At 45.0% G+C, this 7500-nt stretch overlaps 15 non-coding genes across 15 annotated transcripts in view; all 15 read left to right on the forward strand.

Annotated features, from left to right (window-relative positions):
• Window positions 1-56, forward strand: part of trnap-ugg (transfer RNA proline (anticodon UGG)) — a 72-nt gene extending 16 nt beyond the window's left edge. Inside the window, exon 1 of the tRNA in view lies at window positions 1-56. This exon is cut by the window's left edge and continues 16 nt beyond it. This is a non-coding gene — a tRNA (tRNA-Pro).
• An 831-nt stretch (window positions 57-887) lies between these two features.
• On the forward strand, window positions 888-966 carry trnal-cag (transfer RNA leucine (anticodon CAG)). The gene is given in 2 exon segments: window positions 888-924; window positions 932-966. It is a non-coding gene; the product is annotated as a tRNA-Leu (tRNA).
• A 436-nt stretch (window positions 967-1402) lies between these two features.
• Window positions 1403-1474, forward strand: trnap-ugg (transfer RNA proline (anticodon UGG)). Its single transcript has one exon. It is a non-coding gene; the product is annotated as a tRNA-Pro (tRNA).
• Window positions 1475-2136: 662 nt separating this feature from the next.
• trnap-agg (transfer RNA proline (anticodon AGG)) lies at window positions 2137-2208 on the forward strand. The gene has a single exon. It is a non-coding gene; the product is annotated as a tRNA-Pro (tRNA).
• A 97-nt stretch (window positions 2209-2305) lies between these two features.
• Window positions 2306-2377, forward strand: trnaq-uug (transfer RNA glutamine (anticodon UUG)). The gene has a single exon. It is a non-coding gene; the product is annotated as a tRNA-Gln (tRNA).
• Window positions 2378-2812: 435 nt separating this feature from the next.
• Window positions 2813-2884, forward strand: trnap-ugg (transfer RNA proline (anticodon UGG)). Its single transcript has one exon. It is a non-coding gene; the product is annotated as a tRNA-Pro (tRNA).
• A 662-nt stretch (window positions 2885-3546) lies between these two features.
• On the forward strand, window positions 3547-3618 carry trnap-agg (transfer RNA proline (anticodon AGG)). The gene has a single exon. It is a non-coding gene; the product is annotated as a tRNA-Pro (tRNA).
• A 97-nt stretch (window positions 3619-3715) lies between these two features.
• On the forward strand, window positions 3716-3787 carry trnaq-uug (transfer RNA glutamine (anticodon UUG)). The gene has a single exon. It is a non-coding gene; the product is annotated as a tRNA-Gln (tRNA).
• A 436-nt stretch (window positions 3788-4223) lies between these two features.
• On the forward strand, window positions 4224-4295 carry trnap-ugg (transfer RNA proline (anticodon UGG)). Its single transcript has one exon. It is a non-coding gene; the product is annotated as a tRNA-Pro (tRNA).
• A 662-nt stretch (window positions 4296-4957) lies between these two features.
• trnap-agg (transfer RNA proline (anticodon AGG)) lies at window positions 4958-5029 on the forward strand. The gene has a single exon. It is a non-coding gene; the product is annotated as a tRNA-Pro (tRNA).
• A 97-nt stretch (window positions 5030-5126) lies between these two features.
• Window positions 5127-5198, forward strand: trnaq-uug (transfer RNA glutamine (anticodon UUG)). Its single transcript has one exon. It is a non-coding gene; the product is annotated as a tRNA-Gln (tRNA).
• Window positions 5199-5634: 436 nt separating this feature from the next.
• On the forward strand, window positions 5635-5706 carry trnap-ugg (transfer RNA proline (anticodon UGG)). The gene has a single exon. It is a non-coding gene; the product is annotated as a tRNA-Pro (tRNA).
• A 662-nt stretch (window positions 5707-6368) lies between these two features.
• trnap-agg (transfer RNA proline (anticodon AGG)) lies at window positions 6369-6440 on the forward strand. Its single transcript has one exon. It is a non-coding gene; the product is annotated as a tRNA-Pro (tRNA).
• Window positions 6441-6537: 97 nt separating this feature from the next.
• trnaq-uug (transfer RNA glutamine (anticodon UUG)) lies at window positions 6538-6609 on the forward strand. The gene has a single exon. It is a non-coding gene; the product is annotated as a tRNA-Gln (tRNA).
• A 428-nt stretch (window positions 6610-7037) lies between these two features.
• trnap-ugg (transfer RNA proline (anticodon UGG)) lies at window positions 7038-7109 on the forward strand. The gene has a single exon. It is a non-coding gene; the product is annotated as a tRNA-Pro (tRNA).
• The last annotated feature ends 391 nt before the right edge of the window (window positions 7110-7500 follow it).

Genomic DNA, 7500 nt, shown 5'->3' on the forward strand with positions numbered 1-7500 from the left:
GGTATGATTCTCGCTTTGGGTGCGAGAGGTCGCGGGTTCAAATCCCGGATGAGCCCTTGCAGGCGTCATGTGTTTTACAGGGCAATATGGCTTTCATAAAACCTTCTTTCGAAGAATTCCAGTTTGTCAGCAGTTAGTATCGCCACATATAACATTCCTTGTCTGGTCGACTAGGAGTATGATCTTCGCTCATGCCGTGAGAGCTCCCAGGTTCAAATTTCAGTTGAGCCCTTACAGATATCTTCTGTTTTGTAAGGGTATTGTGGCTTACACAGAGGCCTTTTTCTGAGAATGCCGGTTTGTCAGCAGTTAGTGTTGTTATGTAAAGTTGCTGTCTTGCAGTGGCCCTTGGGTCAAGTGGTATGATTCTGGCTTTGGGTGCGAGAGTCCAATCGTCCAAATCCCGGACGATCCCTCGCTGCTGTCTTGTGTTTTACAGGGCATAATAGCTTTCATAAAAATGTCTTTTGAATACTTTCACTTTGTCAGCAGATAGTATCGCCACATAATATATTCCTTGCATATTGGCTAGTGGCTTGCTGGTCTAGGAGTATGAATCTTGCTCATGCCGCGAGAGCTCCCAGGTTCAAATGAATGGGTAAGCCCTTACAGTTGTCTGGTATTTTGTAAGGGCGTCGTGGGTCACCCAGAGGCCTTTTTCAGAGAATGCTGGTTTGTCTGCCGAAAGTGTTGCCATGTGAAGCTGCTGTTTTTCACTGGCTCGTTGGTCTAGGGGTATGATTCTCGCTTAGGGTGCGAGAGGTCCGGGGTTCAAATCCCAGACGAGCCCTTGCAACTCTCTTTGGTTTTGAGGGACATCATGGCTTTCACAAAGGCCAGTTTCAACGCTAGTGTGCAAGCATTAGATGTCAACTGAGGAAGGTCTTGGTTCCATGGTGTAATGGTTAGCACTCTGGACTCAGTGATCTGAATCCAGTGATCCGAGTTCAAATCTCGGTGGAACCTTTTCCTTCTTTCCTTACAGCTTCAAATCAGTGAAATAAATGAATGAGACCAATTTTAATCACACCAATTAGTGAGTGGTTGTGATACTAGGTGCTGACATAGCTATTTGATGCTATCACGATCCTCCTCCAACAACGACTTACATAATGTTATGTGTTTTTGCCATGCAGCTTAAATCTGTGAAATGGATAAGATCAATTTACCTCACTGAAGCTAGTGGACAAAAACAACAGCAATTTTAAGGCAAACAAGTGACTCAACTTGTCGTTCTAGGGCTGCGAATCTTGTTTTGGGCAGGAGAAGCCCCGGGTCCATCTGACGCACAAGCCCGACTTCAACACTTGAGCTTCTGAAATTACGTTCTGACTCAATTTTTAAATAAAGAATTCTGACCATCTGCTGCTGCTGGTTCCATGTGAAAATGTCAAGCTTTAGTGGCTCGTTGGTCTAGAGGTATGATTCTCGCTTTGGGTGCGAGAGGTCCCGGGTTCAAATCCCGGACGAGCCCTTGCAGGTGTCATGTGTTATACAGGGCAATATGGCTTTCATAAAACCTTCTTTCGAAGAATTCCAGTTTGTCAGCAGTTAGTATCGCCACATATAACATTCCTTGTCTGGTGGACTAGGAGTATGATCTTCGCTCATGCTGTGAGAGCTCCCAGGTTCAAATTTCAGTTGAGCCCTTACAGATATCTTCTGTTTTGTAAGGGTATTGTGGCTTACACAGAGGCCTTTTTCTGAGAATGCCGGTTTGTCAGCAGTTAGTGTTGTTATGTAAAGTTGCTGTCTTGCAGTGGCCCTTGGGTCAAGTGGTATGATTCTGGCTTTGGGTGCGAGAGTCCAATCGTCCAAATCCCGGACGATCCCTCGCTGCTGTCTTGTGTTTTACAGGGCATAATAGCTTTCATAAAAATGTCTTTTGAATACTTTCACTTTGTCAGCAGATAGTATCGCCACATAATATATTCCTTGCATATTGGCTAGTGGCTTGCTGGTCTAGGAGTATGAATCTTGCTCATGCCGCGAGAGCTCCCAGGTTCAAATGAATGGGTAAGCCCTTACAGTTGTCTGGTATTTTGTAAGGGCGTCGTGGGTCACCCAGAGGCCTTTTTCAGAGAATGCTGGTTTGTCTGCCGAAAGTGTTGCCATGTGAAGCTGCTGTTTTTCACTGGCTCGTTGGTCTAGGGGTATGATTCTCGCTTAGGGTGCGAGAGGTCCCGGGTTCAAATCCCGGACGAGCCCTTGCAACTCTCTTTGGTTTTGAGGGACATCATGGCTTTCACAAAGGCCAGTTTCAACGCTAGTGTGCAAGCATTAGATGTCAACTGAGGAAGGTCTTGGTTCCGTGGTGTAATGGTTAGCACTCTGGACTTTGAATCCAGTGATCCGAGTTCAAATCTCGGTGGAACCTTTTCCTTCTTTCCTTACAGCTTCAAATCAGTGAAATAAATGAATGAGACCAATTTTAATCACACCAATTAGTGAGTGGTTGTGATACTAGGTGCTGACATAGCTATTTGATGCTTTCACGATCCTCCTCCAACAACGACTTACATAATGTTATGTGTTTTTGCCATGCAGCTTAAATCTGTGAAATGGATAAGATCAATTTACCTCACTGAAGCTAGTGGACAAAAACAACAGCAATTTTAAGGCAAACAAGTGACTCAACTTGTCGTTCTAGGGCTGCGAATCTTGTTTTGGGCAGGAGAAGCCCCGGGTCCATCTGACGCACAAGCCGACTTCAACACTTGAGCTTCTGAAATTACGTTCTGACTCAATTTTTAAATAAAAAATTCTAACCATCTGCTGCTGCTGGTTACATGTGAAAATGTCAAGCTTTAGTGGCTCGTTGGTCTAGGGGTATGATTCTCGCTTTGGGTGCGAGAGGTCCCGGGTTCAAATCCCGCACGAGCCCTTGCAGGTGTCATGTGTTTTACAGGGCAATATGGCTTTCATAAAACCTTCTTTCGAAGAATTCCAGTTTGTCAGCAGTTAGTATCGCCACATATAACATTCCTTGTCTGGTTGACTAGGAGTATGATCTTCGCTTATGCCGTGAGAGCTCCCAGGTTCAAATTTCAGTTGAGCCCTTACAGATATCTTCTGTTTTGTAAGGGTATTGTGGCTTACACAGAGGCCTTTTTCTGAGAATGCCGGTTTGTCAGCAGTTAGTGTTGTTATGTAAAGTTGCTGTCTTGCAGTGGCCCTTGGGTCAAGTGGTATGATTCTGGCTTTGGGTGCGAGAGTCCAATCGTCCAAATCCCGGACGATCCCTCGCTGCTGTCTTGTGTTTTACAGGGCATAATAGCTTTCATAAAAATGTCTTTTGAATACTTTCACTTTGTCAGCAGATAGTATCGCCACATAATATATTCCTTGCATATTGGCTAGTGGCTTGCTGGTCTAGGAGTATGAATCTTGCTCATGCCGCGAGAGCTCCCAGGTTCAAATGAATGGGTAAGCCCTTACAGTTGTCTGGTATTTTGTAAGGGCGTCGTGGGTCACCCAGAGGCCTTTTTCAGAGAATGCTGGTTTGTCTGCCGAAAGTGTTGCCATGTGAAGCTGCTGTTTTTCACTGGCTCGTTGGTCTAGGGGTATGATTCTCGCTTAGGGTGCGAGAGGTCCCGGGTTCAAATCCCGGACGAGCCCTTGCAACTCTCTTTGGTTTTGAGGGACATCATGGCTTTCACAAAGGCCAGTTTCAACGCTAGTGTGCAAGCATTAGATGTCAACTGAGGAAGGTCTTGGTTCCGTGGTGTAATGGTTAGCACTCTGGACTTTGAATCCAGTGATCCGAGTTCAAATCTCGGTGGAACCTTTTCCTTCTTTCCTTACAGCTTCAAATCAGTGAAATAAATGAATGAGACCAATTTTAATCACACCAATTAGTGAGTGGTTGTGATACTAGGTGCTGACATAGCTATTTGATGCTATCACGATCCTCCTCCAACAACGACTTACATAATGTTATGTGTTTTTGCCATGCAGCTTAAATCTGTGAAATGGATAAGATCAATTTACCTCACTGAAGCTAGTGGACAAAAACAACAGCAATTTTAAGGCAAACAAGTGACTCAACTTGTCGTTCTAGGGCTGCGAATCTTGTTTTGGGCAGGAGAAGCCCCGGGTCCATCTGACGCACAAGCCCGACTTCAACACTTGAGCTTCTGAAATTACGTTCTGACTCAATTTTTAAATAAAGAATTCTAACCATCTGCTGCTGCTGGTTACATGTGAAAATGTCAAGCTTTAGTGGCTCGTTGGTCTAGGGGTATGATTCTCGCTTTGGGTGCGAGAGGTCCTGGGTTCAAATCCCGGACGAGCCCTTGCAGGTGTCATGTGTTTTACAGGGCAATATGGCTTTCATAAAACCTTCTTTCGAAGAATTCCAGTTTGTCAGCAGTTAGTATCGCCACATATAACATTCCTTGTCTGGTTGACTAGGAGTATGATCTTCGCTTATGCCGTGAGAGCTCCCAGGTTCAAATTTCAGTTGAGCCCTTACAGATATCTTCTGTTTTGTAAGGGTATTGTGGCTTACACAGAGGCCTTTTTCTGAGAATGCCGGTTTGTCAGCAGTTAGTGTTGTTATGTAAAGTTGCTGTCTTGCAGTGGCCCTTGGGTCAAGTGGTATGATTCTGGCTTTGGGTGCGAGAGTCCAATCGTCCAAATCCCGGACGATCCCTCGCTGCTGTCTTGTGTTTTACAGGGCATAATAGCTTTCATAAAAATGTCTTTTGAATACTTTCACTTTGTCAGCAGATAGTATCGCCACATAATATATTCCTTGCATATTGGCTAGTGGCTTGCTGGTCTAGGAGTATGAATCTTGCTCATGCCGCGAGAGCTCCCAGGTTCAAATGAATGGGTAAGCCCTTACAGTTGTCTGGTATTTTGTAAGGGCGTCGTGGGTCACCCAGAGGCCTTTTTCAGAGAATGCTGGTTTGTCTGCCGAAAGTGTTGCCATGTGAAGCTGCTGTTTTTCACTGGCTCGTTGGTCTAGGGGTATGATTCTCGCTTAGGGTGCGAGAGGTCCCGGGTTCAAATCCCGGACGAGCCCTTGCAACTCTCTTTGGTTTTGAGGGACATCATGGCTTTCACAAAGGCCAGTTTCAACGCTAGTGTGCAAGCATTAGATGTCAACTGAGGAAGGTCTTGGTTCCGTGGTGTAATGGTTAGCACTCTGGACTTTGAATCCAGTGATCCGAGTTCAAATCTCGGTGGAACCTTTTCCTTCTTTCCTTACAGCTTCAAATCAGTGAAATAAATGAATGAGACCAATTTTAATCACACCAATTAGTGAGTGGTTGTGATACTAGGTGCTGACATAGCTATTTGATGCTATCACGATCCTCCTCCAACAACGACTTACATAATGTTATGTGTTTTTGCCATGCAGCTTAAATCTGTGAAATGGATAAGATCAATTTACCTCACTGAAGCTAGTGGACAAAAACAACAGCAATTTTAAGGCAAACAAGTGACTCAATTTGTCGTTCTAGGGCTGCGAATCTTGTTTTGGGCAGGAGAAGCCCCGGGTCCATCTGACGCACAAGCCCGACTTCAACACTTGAGCTTCTGAAATTACGTTCTGACTCAATTTTTAAATAAAGAATTCTGACCATCTGCTGCTGCTGCTTCCATGTGAAAACGTCAAGCTTTAGTGGCTCGTTGGTCTAGGGGTATGATTCTCGCTTTGGGTGCGAGAGGTCCCGGGTTCAAATCCCGGACGAGCCCTTGCAGGTGTCATGTGTTTTACAGGGCAATATGGCTTTCATAAAACCTTCTTTCGAAGAATTCCAGTTTGTCAGCAGTTAGTATCGCCACATATAACATTCCTTGTCTGGTGGACTAGGAGTATGATCTTCGCTCATGCTGTGAGAGCTCCCAGGTTCAAATTTCAGTTGAGCCCTTACAGATATCTTCTGTTTTGTAAGGGTATTGTGGCTTACACAGAGGCCTTTTTCTGAGAATGCCGGTTTGTCAGCAGTTAGTGTTGTTATGTAAAGTTGCTGTCTTGCATTGGCCCTTGGGTCAAGTGGTATGATTCTGGCTTTGGGTGCGAGAGTCCAATCGTCCAAATCCCGGACGATCCCTCGCTGCTGTCTTGTGTTTTACAGGGCATAATAGCTTTCATAAAAATGTCTTTTGAATACTTTCACTTTGTCAGCAGATAGTATCGCCACATAATATATTCCTTGCATATTGGCTAGTGGCTTGCTGGTCTAGGAGTATGAATCTTGCTCATGCCGCGAGAGCTCCCAGGTTCAAATGAATGGGTAAGCCCTTAATGTTGTCTGGTATTTTGTAAGGGCGTCGTGGGTCACCCAGAGGCCTTTTTCAGAGAATGCTGGTTTGTCTGCCGAAAGTGTTGCCATGTGAAGCTGCTGTTTTTCACTGGCTCGTTGGTCTAGGGGTATGATTCTCGCTTAGGGTGCGAGAGGTCCCGGGTTCAAATCCCGGACGAGCCCTTGCAACTCTCTTTGGTTTTGAGGGACATCATGGCTTTCACTAAGGCCAGTTTCAACGCTAGTGTGCAAGCATTAGATGTCAACTGAGGAAGGTCTTGGTTCGATGGTGTAATGGTTAGCACTCTGGACTTTGAATCCAGTGATCCGAGTTCAAATCTTGGTGGAACCTTTTCCTTCTTTCCTTACAGCTTCAAATCAGTGAAATAAATGAATGAGACCAATTTTAATCACACCAATTAGTGAGTGGTTGTGATACTAGGTGCTGACATAGCTATTTGATGCTATCACGATCCTCCTCCAACAACGACTTACATAATGTTATGTGTTTTTGCCATGCAGCTTAAATCTGTGAAATGGATAAGATCAATTTACCTCACTGAAGCTAGTGGACAAAAACAACAGCAATTTTAAGGTGACTCAACTTGTCGTTCTAGGGCTGCGAATCTTGTTTTGGGCAGGAGAAGCCCCGGGTCCATCTGACGCACAAGCCTGACTTCAACACTTGAGCTTCTGAAATTACGTTCTGACTCAATTTTTAAATAAAGAATTCTGACCATCTGCTGCTGCTGGTTCCATGTGAAAATGTCAAGCTTTAGTGGCTCGTTGGTCTAGGGGTATGATTCTCGCTTTGGGTGCGAGAGGTCCCGTGTTCAAATCCCGGACGAGCCCTTGCAGGTGTCATGTGTTTTACAGGGCAATATGGCTTTCATAAAACCTTCTTTCGAAGAATTCCAGTTTGTCAGCAGTTAGTATGGCCACATATAACATTCCTTGTCTGGTGGACTAGGAGTATGATCTTCGCTCATGCCGTGAGAGCTCCCAGGTTCAAATTTCAGTTGAGCCCTTACAGATATCTTCTGTTTTGTAAGGGTATTGTGGCTTACACAGAGGCCTTTTTCTGAGAATGCCGGTTTGTCAGCAGTTAGTGTTGTTATGTAAAGTTGCTGTCTTGCAGTGGCCCTTGGGTCAAGTGGTATGATTCTGGCTTTGGGTGCGAGAGTCCAATCGTCCAAATCCCGGACGATCCCTCGCTGCTGTCTTGTGTTTTACAGGGCATAAT

This window comes from Danio rerio, chromosome 13 (assembly GCF_049306965.1).
Source record: "Danio rerio strain Tuebingen ecotype United States chromosome 13, GRCz12tu, whole genome shotgun sequence".
Taxonomy (NCBI): Eukaryota; Metazoa; Chordata; class Actinopteri; order Cypriniformes; family Danionidae; genus Danio; species Danio rerio.